This window comes from Nicotiana tabacum, chromosome 9 (assembly GCF_000715075.1).
Source record: "Nicotiana tabacum cultivar K326 chromosome 9, ASM71507v2, whole genome shotgun sequence".
Classification (NCBI taxonomy): domain Eukaryota; kingdom Viridiplantae; phylum Streptophyta; class Magnoliopsida; order Solanales; family Solanaceae; genus Nicotiana; species Nicotiana tabacum.
The window spans coordinates 36,535,523-36,551,238 of record NC_134088.1 but is presented as its reverse complement, the minus strand read 5'-3'; positions in this window follow the sequence as shown (position 1 = coordinate 36,551,238).

Here is a 15,716-nt window from a genome sequence, read left to right as displayed (position 1 = left end):
TCTGTAGGTAAAACATCTTATACATGTATTAAAGGAATGCAAGACTGCCATAGAAGAGGGATACAAACCTTTCATAAAACATCAAAGAAGGCTGAACATCAAACATTAAAGTTGTAGTTAAGAAAGATGTGATCAAGCGGTTGGATACGAGTATAATTTTCCCTACCTCTGATAGCACATGAGTGACCCCCTTTTCAATGCATATCAAAGAAAGGTGGGATGACCCTGGTGCAAAATGAGAATAATGAGTCGATCCCTACCAGGACTATTACTGGATGGCAAATTTGTATGGACTACAGAAAGCTCAACAATGGTACTAGGGGAGAGAGTACTTTTGTTTCTTAGATGGGTAATCAAGATACAAATAGATTCATGTCACGCCCCAAAACTGAGGAGCGCGATCGGCGCTCAATTGAGTGAATCCGACTGAGCAAGCCTGTTAGATTTTATTCTCTCCAAATTCACTCGTGAATTAAGAGGAGATGTACTCCATTTATCAAATACAAAAGAGATTTCATTAACCGCTTCCATTTCATTCCCATTAACAACACCATTCAATATTTTCAAAATAGTACGAGTTTATAGATTTAATGAAAATTATGTTGCCAAATACCAACAGTTCTAATCCAATTCCCAACATCAAATATTGCCCATAACCTGTCTACGCAGCCTCTAAGTACAACTGAAGAGTAATATAAAAATGCCAGCAACAAGGCCACCGGCTATACCTCAACCATAAAGTACATGAGAAACAAAATATACATGACCCCGAAATGAAGTGGGGCTCACAAAATCGGCTGAAAGGAGTGTACTGCTATCACTGATCAATGCCACATGCTTTAGAACCACCTGCATCTATTAAAGATGCAGCGCCCCCGACAAAAGGGACGTTAGTACTGTCGAATAGCACTAGTATGTATGGCTAAAAATCCTCTTTCAAAATAGAATTCCCATATGATCTATATGTGGAACACATAATATAATATAATTGAAACAACCTGTACAAACAAGGACAACAAAAGGGGCACCTATTGTCTGCATTAATAATGTGTCTCATTAGACCGTCCTTAGTATTCACATAACATATTATACACTTATGTGTTTTATAGACCGTCCATAGGATTTCATATCACAATGGACTTCATAACACAATGTACCTATGCGTTCATAGACTGTCCACAGGATTTCATATCACAATGGATTTCATAACACAATGTACCTATGCGTTCATAGACCGTCCACATGATTTCATATCACAATGTACCTATGCATTCATAGACCGTCCACATGATTTCATAACACAATGTACTTATGCGTTCATAGACCGTCCACAGGATTTCACATCACAATGTACCTATGCCTTCATAGACCGTCCAAAGGATTTCATAATATAATGTACCTATGCATTTCATAGACCGTCCATAGGGTTTCACAACACAATATACCTATGCGTTCATAGACCGTCCATAGAGTTTCACAACATAATATATCTATGCATTCATAAACCGCCCATAGGGTTTAATAACACAATATACCTATGCGTTTTATAGATCGTCCATAGGGTTTCATAACACAATATACCTATGCATTTCATAGACCGTCCATAGGGTTTCATAACACAATATACCTATGCGTTTCATAGACCGTCCATAGGGTTTCATAACACAATGTACCTATGCGTTTCATAGACTGTCCATAGGGTTTCATAACACATTGAAAATAAAAGTACAAATACGTACATATCATAACCTTTCACACCACATATCACCTAATCCGTCCTTTCAACCACTTACAACATTACTATTTCATTGGCTCTCTTGGCCCTACATATGATTCTTTATTCATGGCGCAATGGCCGTATTTCAAATTCCACACTTTCATTTCTTCCCTTTCATAGATCATCATCATAATTATCAATAAGTAGAATATTTCAGAAATCACAACTTTAAATTCATTAGTAATGAAGGCTTTTAAACACAATCGATTTCTTTCCAATAAATGGAGTAAATTGATTGGCAATCGAAGTACAAGTTAAAATCATAGACAATTTCCACTCACGAATATGTAAGAATGCAAAACACATTGAAAATTACTTACAAAGCATAACATTAGCTAAAACAGCCACATATGGGCATCACTTGAGTTCATAAACTTTTAGCTGATTATATTGTCGAAGTCAATTTTGGAATAGTTGAGTCAAAGCTCATTACATAATCTTTCTCACATGATTTCATTTCATTGGCACCATTGATCACAAGTATAACTTTCACTATTGGCATGTTGGCCACACTTTATATTCCCAATTTACTGATTTCACTTCCAACCATCTTTATAGGTTATCAACAATAAGACATTCCCAATCAAGACTTTATGTACACATATGAGCAATTAAGAGTCTTAAGAATATTAAGATTTTCTTACATAATTTGGCATACTAGCTTTCATTTGAAATACAATTCAATCCACCATATTTTAATACGCAACCCATACTTTGAAACTCACAGAAACATTATGAAATTCAATTCCAAGAGAGAAAGTTTAGCCAACATACCTCAATCGGGCTTCCGTAACTCTAGAGTGATCCGGAATTCTTAGCAATCCCGATCTATTTTGAGACATAACAAAATTGAACCATAATTAGGAAGATATTCATGGTCTCATCTCATTTGAGCATTTTGTCAGACACTAGGCGTGTAAATTTTAACCACAAGGTTCTTCTACAAGATTTCCTTCACTCCACAACCCAATCCTTACTTATTTCAGCTCGACAATCTTCCCACAATTCTTATTGGTACATGAATGTATAAATAATAATCTCATACCCATGAATCATACTCCAAATCAACCAGCTTCTACTCAAATTCGAAATTGAAAATTAGGGTATGGAACCTTACCTCTTAGATGAAGAACCTGTGGGTTTTCCTTGTTAATCTTCCAAGATTTGAGCAAGACTTGATGAATAATTGGCCTAGGGTTTCCTCTCTCTCTAAAACACTCCCCCTTCTCTCTAAAACATCAGAATTTTTTGCTAAAAAATGACCCTTTGCGTGTATTTAACGAAGTAGGGTTGGGTTTTAAGAACCCAAAAATGGTGCTCCTGAACAGGTTCTGCAGTCGCATATGCGACCGCATAATGGATATGCAGACCGCATATCGGTCGCATAATTACAGACCAAAATGATCAAAAAATCGGTCTATGTATGCGGTCACTATGCGGTCCGCATAACTATTATGCGATCACATAATGCACCGCATAACAGTTATGCGGTCACATAATCGATCACATAATTGCCCCAAGAATGGCCCTTCTCTTGCTCACTTCTGCGGCCATTATGCGGCCCGCAGAGTGGTTCTGTGGTCGCATAATGGACCGTATAAATGCATTTTTCTGCCAAATATTTTCCTTTACTTTTCGGTGTATTGTTCAATGCAAAAAGTCTGAACCGCGGCTCGCAAGCTTGCCGCAAAGATTTTATACCATCCTCAAACACGTAAGCCTACTCCGGCACCATGAAACCTTGAATTCACTTGTGAAATTTACGGGGCTTTACACTTAAATACTTCACAAGTTTTCTTGGGTGTTACATTCTCCCTCGCTTAGGATCATTCATCCTCAAATGAGGGTCAAAATCTGTCATTAGCATTCAATGTGGTTCAACTATTGGTTCACTCACACCAGAAGTTTCAAAATTTGGCTAACTCCCTAAATTTCCAAAAATTTTGCTAAATTCTCCCCTGTAACTGGGCCTATCCACCTGGCAGAGTAACACCAAAACAATTCATAACAACACATCCACAACTTGACAAAACATCACCATGTATAACAACGTCACTAATATCATCATTACAGGCATTATACTATCAAGAGTGGTATCTGGACATGAGCTGTACATATTTAAATCATAACACACAGAAGTACCTTTCAAATCACAATCATTTAACTATACATTCAAGTGGGAACATTTTATTTCCTTAACACTTTTGCCCCTCCATGTGGTCTCCTCGACTTACATACTTCGCCATAACATATTAACAGAGACAATCTCAACTCCCGGACTATTTTAACAAGGATAGCAAATAGTTGCTCCTCACAATCCCATTATATCTTATCTTTACCTTACTAGACATAGACACATGAAGCACCGGGTACACGGAGAACAATAATAGGGAAACATCATACTCATAGTTTAGCCTATTTCCTTTCAAAATTTCATAAGGCCTAATGTGACTTCACATACTTTACCTTTATTAACAATTCACATAGCATCCTCATGCAGAAAATATTGAGAATAACCCATTCACTTTCTTCAACTCTAAATCGCCACGCCGAATACCCAAACCAAACCTTTGGCAACCTCCAACAATTTCTCTAAGATGTGCTAAATTGACTATGACCATAAAATTTCTTATCCCATATATTTGATCATGGGATGATGCTTCTTGTTTGACATACCTGAACCTACAATACTCTATAGATTTGCTACAAACAGGAACAACGAGGTTCGAGATTTTGCTGGAATTATTCAAGAATCCATCAACGTGCTGAGCACGGCATTTTAGGAAGGTATATCCTAAGAGACATGAAGGTCATTGCCAATAGCGCTGACATGGTGATTTATTGTGCTGACATCATCGTTTCAACAAACGAGTCATAGAGTTGCCTAGTAGGCATTGATAGCGTAGGGAAAATGTTCATGATTATGAGATTTAAAATAAATGAGTTATGAAAAGGACATCAACAATTGTTTCATTCCATTCGTGCCTTATTTGGCAATGGTAGGCCTCAAAGAGAGATAACACTTATCTGACACCAGTCACCTTTTGGAATGTAGTGAAAATTAGTTTAACTCGAAATTAGAATATTCTAGCACCCTGAATGTGATATGGGTTTCAAGATACATAAAGTTGCATTACCATCCTCAAACACTTAAGCCTACTTCGGCACCACGAAACCTTGAATTCACTTGCGAAATTTACGGGGCTTTACACTTAAATACTTCAAAATTTTTCCGAGGTGTTACAATTCATATTACCCCCAAGGAACGAGAAAAGACAACCTGCACTTGTCCTTATGGATACCAGAGGTGCATAATGGCCATCTTTGTCACGCCCCGAACCTAGGAGCGAGACAAGCACCCGGTGCCTCACCTAACCTGGCGTACCAAATTGCGACTAAGGGACTCTGAACACATAATGTCATACTTTGGCCATGGGGCCACCTTGCAAGACAATTTGCGAAGCAAAATATAAAACTGAATGGAAACTAGCGCTAACTAAACATCAATATAAAGCTAGGCTGAAAAGGCCGTCATAGCTACTACAGCTGACAAACCACCAAATTATACATACCAGGCCTACAAACCCAACATACTGCACTAACCAACAGGATATGTCTACAAGCCTCTACTGATAGATGTACTATGATCGGAACAGGGCCCCGACCTACCCATAACATATATACAGATATACATAAGATGTACACAACACTCTAGACCTGGCAACTCCGAAACATGTGGAGCTTACCGATCAGGCTGAACTCGGGAAACACCTACTGAGGAGATCTACTCGTCTGTCTATCTGAACCTGCATGCATGAAATGCAGCATCCCCGAAAAAGGGACGTCAGTACGAAATAATGTACCGAGTATGTAAGGCAATAACATAGCTAAAAATCGAAACTGAACTGATAATATAATAACTGGAAGTAACTGGGAGTCAAAGATGATCTGGAGATATACTTACCTGCTGATACTGACTCAACTCCTTCAATATAGTAAGTAAAATAATTGTACGGCCTTATAAGGCTCGGTATATATAACTGCTCTACCATAGTAGGCTCGCTCATAGGCGCTCGGCCATACTAGGCTTATGTATCTCGACCATGCTGGGCTCGCTCATAGGCGCTCGGCCACAGTAGGCTCGATATATAACTTTCCATCTGATCAGAGGTTGCCCAATAGGGGCCTGCCCATCGATTATAGCTCGATGGTAATGAAAATACTGTAATACTGTATATATAGGCTTGCTGCTCTCTTGACTGGAAGAAGACAATACTAAAATTGAATATAGAGTCTCGATAAGGAATAATATTGTAACTTATGAGACTAGAATAGTGTGAATAAATTCATGAATATGAACTTCTCTTTTTGTCTCATTACTAACACATGTAGCTACGAGATCATGCCAAAATGAAGGAAGGCTTAGCCTTAACATACCTTATCACAATCTTTCCAATCACCAAGTTGAACTCACCTCTTCGCACCTTAATCTACAAGAATGATAATAATACTATCGTTAAGTTACGAAAGGTACAACTATCGCACAACGAACGGCAAACCTATTTTGTATTAAAACGGGCAGCATCTCCCCTATAATCCTTACTTCCTCCAAATTCAAGATAACACCAACAATACAAGAACAGAACAATAACAACATATATACATTATTTTCCAGCCCCATATACACCATCAAATACTACAAAATAGCCCAACACACCCCAATCTCTTCGTACACAAAACGACCACCGTAGTAGTGTAAAATGACCCGAAAATGTTATGACGAACGACCAGCCAACCACCCTACATTTATATGGTGTTTATAAATCCCCTTCCTCCTCCAATACTCCACAAAATAGTAGTAAAACACGCAGCCCAACAGCAACACAAAACAGTCCACAAAACAGTCCGCTACAAGTGAATAACTCGAACTCACGGCTTCCGATCACCGTCCCGTGAGTTCTTACAAGTATAGAACGACTTACCATGAATTTACAGAAGAAAAATTGGATGAAAGAGAGAAGTAAACTCACCTTATTTGTTGGATAACTCAGCTCTTATCTTGGTTCTTCAAACTCTAGGTTTTACCTCCAATTGGAACTTGAAAGGGAGAGAAAATCAATTAGGGTTTGTGGGAAATTTTTGGGAGGATTCTTTGCAGATCTTATGTCTGGTTATTATGCTCTATTTTAAGTCTAATATATGAAGAAAATAGGCCCTTAAAAGGCCTCTTTGGACGACCCGAAATGGCCCATTTTTGGGCTTTCATTTAAGCAAGTAGGTGACACACCTACTTGTCACCTAGCAGCTTGCGCAGTATCGCACAAATGCTCATATCTTTCTACTCCAATGTCGTATTGACAAACGGTTTAATGAGTTGGAAAATAGACTCATAGATATTTAATATTATGGGTGGAACACCCTATAACTCTAAGTATATTGGGAGAAAAGCGCAGTTACATTTGACCCAAAGTTTTAGTAAAACTTATGAATGTAACTTGTGATGACTTTCATCGACTTTTGTTCCACAACTCGCTTGACTTCAAAACATAACACACGGATGTCATATGACTAATATAAATCATAACATAATCTCCTTATCATGTTAATCACCCTAGTCTCACCCCAAAGGTACATGTTATAACATTTTCCACTTGTCGACTTTCGACGAAACATTGTTTTATTTAATTGCTTTAGCTTCTGAACTGTCCAACCCTCTTTGTACTTGTTGTTCATGATCTTCAATATTTGAAACCTCAGAGGTAACATGATTAACTTACTTTATATACTTTTAAATATTATCTCATTTTTGGTCCTACATTAGTTTGCTTACGACGCATTTTTACGTACGAAAATATAGGGTGTAACATCACTCCCCCCTTGGGAACATTCGTCCTCGAATGTTTACTCTTAGAGACTTTGGAAAATTTTGCCAAAGTATCCTTCGTACACTAGGTTAAAACCAACCTGCACGTAGCCAGAAACATACTATACATGCCACACATGACCAATCTTTATAAATAGCAGCAATTTGCCTCACCGACCGTAAATCATAAATATTGAAAGTGAAAAATAAAAGCTTACCTGATGGCCTGCTAGCCTACATAGAGCTATGTTGTAGCATCCCATCTCGAACCATATCTTCAGTTTGAAATAGGTGGGGGTATTTAGACTTCATTTCTTCCTCCGATTCCCACGTCATCTCTTCTACATTCTTGCTCCTCCATAAAACCTTTACGGAAGCTACCTCCTTATTTCGTAGATTGCGGATTTGTCGGTCTAGGATGGCAACTGGAATTTCCTCGTATGACAAGTCCTCTGTAATCTGTACATCTTCCGTGGGCACCACTCGGGTAGGATCGCTAATGCACTTCAGTAGCATAGATACGTGAAAAACCGGATGGACAGACTCCAATTCTGAGGGAAACTCTAACTCATAAGCTACTTGGCCCACTCTCCGAATGATCCTATAAGGCCCAATATACCGTGGGCTAAGCTTGCCTTTCTTGCCAAACCTCATCACGCCCTTCATAGGTGATACCTTTAAGAATACCCAGTCATTAATCCTGAACTCTAAGTCTCGTCGCCGCACGTCAGAATATGACTTCTGATGACTCTGAGCTGTCAACAGTCGCTCCCGGATAACCTTTACTTTCTCTATGGCCTGCTGAACCAGGTCTGGCCCATGTAACCCAGATTCTCCAACATCAAACCACCCTATAGGAGATCTGCACTTACGCCCATACAAAGCCTCGTACGGAGCCATCTGGATACTGGAGTGGTAACTGTTATTATATGCAAACTCGATAAGAGGTAGATGTTCATCTCAACTTCTTTTAAAATCCAACACACATACTCGTAACATATCCTCGAGCGTCTGAATTGTGCGCTCGGCTTGTCCATCAGTCTGTGGATGAAAAGCTGTGCTGAGATTCACCTGAGTCCCTAGACCTCTCTGAAATGACCTCCAAAAATGTGCTGTAAATTGAGCCCCACGGTCAGATATAATAGAAACTGGTACTCCGTGTAGCCGCACTATCTCCTTAATATATAACTTTGCATAATCTTCTGCTATATATGTAGATCTGACCGGTAGGAAGTGAGCTGATTTCGTGAGCCTATCGACTATCACCCATATGGAATCGAACTTACAATTAGAATGAGGTAAACCTGTGATAAAGTCCATGTTTATCGCCTCCCATTTCCATGTCGGGATCTCTATAGTCTGCATTAGCCCTCCAGGCTTCTGGTGCTCTATCTTTACTTGCTGGCAACTAGTACATTGGGCGACAAACTCAGCAATGTTCTTCTTCATATCATTCCACCAGTACACATCCTTAATGTCATGATACATCTTCGTCGACCCAGGATGGATGGAATACCATGAATAATGTGCCTCTGACATAATCCTATCTCGTAGCCCTGCTACATCTGGAACACACAAACGACCCCTATATCTGAGAACCCCATCTCCCTTTAGCTCTAACAGTGGCTTCTTCTGCTGCGGAACTCGCTCTCTCAGCTCGACCAACTCTGGGTCCTCGTACTGCCTTTCCTTGACTTCCGCTATGAGGGATGATTTTGTAGTGTTTTGGAGTACAACTCCACCATCCTCAGAATCTACTAACCGAACCCCCAACGAAGACAATTGATGAATCTCTCTAGCTAATTGTCTTTTCTTGGGCTCTACATGTGCTAAGCTACCCATAGATCGGCGACTTAAGGCATCTGCTACAACATTAGCTTTCCCTGGATGGTAGAGAATGTTAACATCGTAATCTTTCAATAACTCAAGCCATCGCCTCTGTCGCAAATTCAACTCTTTCTGCTTGAAGATATATTGTAGGCTTTTATGATCAGTAAATACATCAACATGAACACCATATAAATAATGCCGCCATATCTTAAGTGCATGGACAACCGCAGCTAACTCGAGGTTGTGTGTCGGATAATTCCTCTCGTGCTTCCTCAACTGCCTTGAAGCATACGCAATTACCTTCCCATGTTGCATCAGGACACATCCTAACCCGACACCTGATGCATCACAATACACGGCATAACCCTCTAGACCCTATGGAAGTATTAGAACTGGAGCTGAGGTCAACCTGTTCTTAAGCTCTTGGAAACTCTGCTCACAAGCCTCTGTCCTTTCTGTGTCAACTTCGTCAATGGTGCCGAAAGGGAAGAAAAACCCTCTACGAACCTCCGATAGTATCCTGCTAAGCCTAGAAAGCTACGAACCTCTGTCAGAGTGGTAGGTCTAGGCCAAGATTTCACGGCCTCAATCTTCTGAGTGTCCACTTTTATCCCTTCATCTGATACAATATGCCCCAAGAATGCTACAGACTTTAACCAGAACTCACATTTAGAAAACTTAGCATACAACTTACGATCACGGAGGGTTTGGAGTACCGCTCGTAGGTGGTCCGCATGCTCATCCTCTGAACGGGAATAAACCAGAATATCATCAATAAATACTATCACGAACAGATCTAAAAATGGCCGGAATAGGCTATTCATCAAGTCCATAAATACAGTGGGTGCATTAGTCAACCCGAAGGACATGACAAGGAACTCGAAGTGGCCATATCGGGTCCTGAAGGCTGTCTTTGGAATATCTTTTTCCCGAACTCTAACCTGGTGGTACCCCAACCTCAAATCTATCTTTGAAAAGCATCTAGCCCCCTGCAACTGATCAAACAAGTCATCGATCCTTGGAAGTGGATACTTATTCTTAATAGTTACCTTGTTCAGCTGCCTATAATCGATACACATCCTCAGCGAGCCGTCTTTCTTCCGCACAAATAGTACTGGTGCACCCCAAGGTGAGGTACTGGGCCTAATGTAACCTTTCTCCAGCAAATCTTTTAACTGCTCCTTCAACTCCTTCAATTCGCCAGGTGCCATTCTATACGGAGGGACGGATATTGGTTGAGTTCCTGGAAGCAAATCGATGCTAAAATCAATCTCTCGCTCTGGAGGAATACCTGGAAGCTCATCTGGAAACACATCTGCATACTCTTTGACTACGGGAATAGACTGAAGTGTAGGTATCTCAGCATCTGCATCTCTAACTCGCACAATATGATAAATGCACCCTTTTGCGATCATTTTCCTCGTCTTCAGATAGGAAATAAACCTACCTCTGGGTGTTGGTGTATTACCTACCCATTCAAGGACTGGCTCACCCGGAAAATGAAATATGGCTGCCTTTGCTCGGCAATCAACTGTGGCATAGCAAGCTGCCAACCAGTCCATGCCCATGATAGCATCAAAATCCATCATATCTAGCTCAACTATGTCAGCTGAGGTCTGACGACTACAAATTGTCACCGTACAACCTCGGTAAACCCGTCTAGCAATAATCGATTCTCCGACCGGTGTAGATACCGCAAAAGGATCACTTAGTATTTCAGGCACTATACCAAACTTTCTCGCGACAAATGGGGTAATATACGATAAAGTAGATCCTGGGTCTATCAAAGCATAAGCATCGTGAGAGCAAATGGTTAATATACCTGTCACAACGTCTGGTGAAGACTCCTGGTCCTGTCGACCCGCTAAAGCATAGATACGGTTCTGATTACCACTTGAACTGGAACCTCTACCTCTGCCCCGACCTCTACCAGTCGAAGACTGAGACTCGCGCCCTGAAGGATGCACGAACATAGATGATCCTGTTGCTGAACTCGCTGGTTATGCCATTCCCCCCGAATCTCTATTTGGGCAATCTCGCATCATATGCCCTGGACGCCCACATGTATAACAAGCATCAGAACCTGCTCGGCATTGGCCCAAGTGTCCTCTACCATAGATGTCACACCGTGGAGGAAATGACCATGTCTGCGCAGATCCTCGCTGTCGCTGCAAACCCGATGCCCGTGAGCTCTCACCTGGTCCTGACTGAGTATAGCGGTCATACCTGTAACCCTGTAACTGAGGTGGCGGAGGCCTAGGTGGCCGTCCGAAGTACTGGGTCCTATAACTACCCTGATATTTCTCCTGAGACCTGGGAAATCTCATCCTCTTACGTTGCCCTTGATCAGCCCTCTCTGTACCCTGCTGCCGACGCCTACCCCTTTCTATATTCTGGGCGAATGCCTGAATCCGGGAGATATCCATACTATCCTGCAATGCAGCGGTGGCACATGCCTCGGTTAACTCTGGGGCTAACCCTGCTATAAACCTGTGAATCCTGTCCCGCATAGTAGCAACTATGGATGGTGCATATCTGGCCAATGAGTCAAAACGGAGACTATACTCTCGAACACTCATATTACCCTGCTTGAGGGCTAGAAACTGATCGACTCGAGCCTGTCGGATCTCCCGTGGTAAGTACTGGTCAAGGAAGGCATCTGAAAAATTCCCCCAAATAGCTGGAGGTGCATCACATCCCCTGGACCTCTCCCATCCCTCATACCAAAGGATGGCTATATCTCGGAGTCGAAAAGCTGCTAGCTCAACTGCCTCTTTCTCCGTGGCATGCATAACACGAAAGATCCTGTGACGCTGATCTATGAAATCCTGCGGGTCCTCCCTCTGATCTGTCCCCGTGAACTCTGGGGGACTCAAAGCAATAAACTCTCGGACCCTTGAACTCCCAGACCCCTCAGAAGTTCCTGCACTAGCTGATGCCCTAGCCTGTTGCTGGGTAGCTACCAACTGTGTCAACAAATGTACCGCACTCCTCAAGTCCTGATCTGATGGAAGTGGAGGGGGAATTGGATGTGCGGTTTCCCTAGGAATCTCCGTAGTTGGTGGAGGAGCCGGTAATGGCTGAGTAGGGGTCTCACCTTGAGCCTCAGACTGGGCCCCATCTACTGGTCCCCTCACCTGCTGCTGTATCTCTCCTCTGGCTAGCCGTAGTCTTCCTAGTCACCGTCATCTGTGCATGCAAACACCAACACATAAGTTTAATTCAAATTTCCTATAACTCAGTTCTATAGCACGATTTTGATTTCAAAGAAGGGTAATCAACTCCTAAATGCCCTGTAGTTCCCTGCTTATATAATGTGGTGCACAACACATCTATAAATAAGACCCTACTAGACACGGCTTGTAGACTTCCTAGGACAGAACTGCTCTGATGGCCATCTTTGTGACGCCCCGAACCTAGGAGCGAGACAAGCGCCCGGTGCCTAACCTAACCTGGCGTACCAAATTGCGACTAAAGGACTCTGAACACATAATGTCATACTTTGGCCATGGGGCCACCTTGCAAGACAATTTGCGAAGCAAAATATAAAACTGAATGGAAACTAGCGCTAACTAAACATCAATATAAAGCTAGGCTGAAAAGGCCGTCATAGCTACTACAGCTGACAAACCACCAAATTATACATACCAGGCCTATAAACCCAACATACTGCACTAACCAACAGGATATGTCTACAAGCCTCTACTGATAGATGTACTATGATCGGAACAGGGCCCCGACCTACCCATAACATATATACAGATATACATAAGATGTACACAACACTCTAGACCTGGCAACTGCGAAAGACGTGGAGCTTACCGATCACGCTGAACTCGGGAAACACCTACTGAGGAGATCTACTCGTCTGTCTATCTGAACCTGCATGCATGAAATGCAGCGTCCTCGAAAAAGGGACGTCAGTACGAAATAATGTACCGAGTATGTAAGGCAATAACATAACTGAAAATCGAAACTGAACTGATAATATAATAACTGGAAGTAACTGGGAGTCAAAGATGATCTGGAGATATACTTACCTGCTGATACTGACTCAACTCCTTCAATATAGTAAGTAAAATAATTGTACGGCCGTATAAGGCTCCGTATATATAACTGCTCTGCTATAGTAGGCTCGCTCATAGGCACTCGGCCATACTAGGCTATGTATCTCGACCATGCTGGGCTCGCTCATAGGCGCTCGGCCACAGTAGGCTCGGTATATAACTTTCTATCTGATCAGAGGTTGCCCAATAGGGGCCTGCCTATCGATTATAGCTCGATGGTAATGAAAATACTGTAATACTGTATATATAGGCTTGCTGCTCTCTTGACTGGAAGAAGACAATACTAAAATTGAATATAGAGTCTCGATAAGGAATAATATTGTAACTTATGAGACTAGAATAGTGTGAATAAATTCATGAATATGAACTTCTCTTTTGTCTCATTACTAACACATGTAGCTACGAGATCATGCCAAAATGAAGGAAGGCTTAGCCTTAACATACCTTATCACAATCTTTCCAATCACCAAGTTGAACTCACCTCTTCGCACCTTAATCTACAAGAATGATAATAATACTATCGTTAAGTTACGAAAGGTACAACTATCGCACAACGAACGGCAAACCTATTTTGTATTAAAACGGGCAGCATCTCCCCTATAATCCTTACTTCCTCCAAATTCAAGATAACACCAACAATACAAGAACAGAACAATAACAACATATATACATCATTTTCCAGCCCCATATACACCATCAAATACTACAAAATAGCCCAACACACCCCAATCTCTTCGTACACAAAACGACCACCGTAGTAGTGTAAAATGACCCGAAAATGTTATGACGAACGACCAGCCAACCACCCTACATTTATATGGTGTTTATAAATCCCCTTCCTCCTCCAATACTCCACAAAATAGTAGTAAAACACGCAGCCCAACAGCAACACAAAACAGTCCACAAAACAGTCCGCTACAAGTGAATAACTCGAACTCACGGCTTCCGATCACCGTCCCGTGAGTTCTTACAAGTATAGAACGACTTACCATGAATTTACAGAAGAAAAATTAGATGAAAGAGAGAAGTAAACTCACCTTATTTGTTGGATAACTCAGCTCTTATCTTGGTTCTTCAAACTCTAGGTTTTACCTCCAATTGGAACTTGAAAGGGAGAGAAAATCAATTAGGGTTTGTGGGAAATTTTTGGGAGGATTCTTTGCAGATCTTATGTCTGGTTATTATGCTCTATTTTAAGTCTAATATATGAAGAAAATAGGCCCTTAAAAGGCCTCTTTGGACGACCCGAAATGGCCCATTTTTGGGCTTTCATTTAAGCAAGTAGGTGACACACCTACTTGTCACCTAGCAGCTTGCGCAGTATCGCACAAATGCTCATATCTTTCTACTCCAATGTCGTATTGACAAACGGTTTAATGAGTTGGAAAATAGACTCATAGATATTTAATATTATGGGTGGAACACCCTATAACTCTAAGTATATTGGGAGAAAAGCGCAGTTACATTTGACCCAAAGTTTTAGTAAAACTTATGAATGTAACTTGTGATGACTTTCATCGACTTTTGTTCCACAACTCGCTTGACTTCAAAACATAACACACGGATGTCATATGACTAATATAAATCATAACATAATCTCCTTATCATGTTAATCACCCTAGTCTCACCCCAAAGGTACATGTTATAACATTTCCCACTTGTCGACTTTCGACGAAACATTGTTTTATTTAATTGCTTTAGCTTCTGAACTGTCCAACCCTCTTTGTACTTGTTGTTCATGATCTTCAATATTTGAAACCTCAGAGGTAACATGATTAACTTACTTTATATACTTTTAAATATTATCTCATTTTTGGTCCTACATTAGTTTGCTTACGACGCATTTTTACGTACGAAAATATAGGGTGTAACATCACTCCCCCCTTGGGAACATTCGTCCTCGAATGTTTACTCTTAGAGACTTTGGAAAATTTTGCCAAAGTATCCTTCGTACACTAGGTTAAAACCAACCTGCACGTAGCCAGAAACATACTATACATGCCACACATGACCAATCTTTATAAATAGCAGCAATTTGCCTCACCGACCGTAAATCATAAATATTGAAAGTGAAAAATAAAAGCTTACCTGATGGCCTGCTAGCCTACATAGAGCTATGTTGTAGCGTCCCATCTCGAACCATATCTTCAGTTTGAAATAGGTGGGGGTATTTAGACTT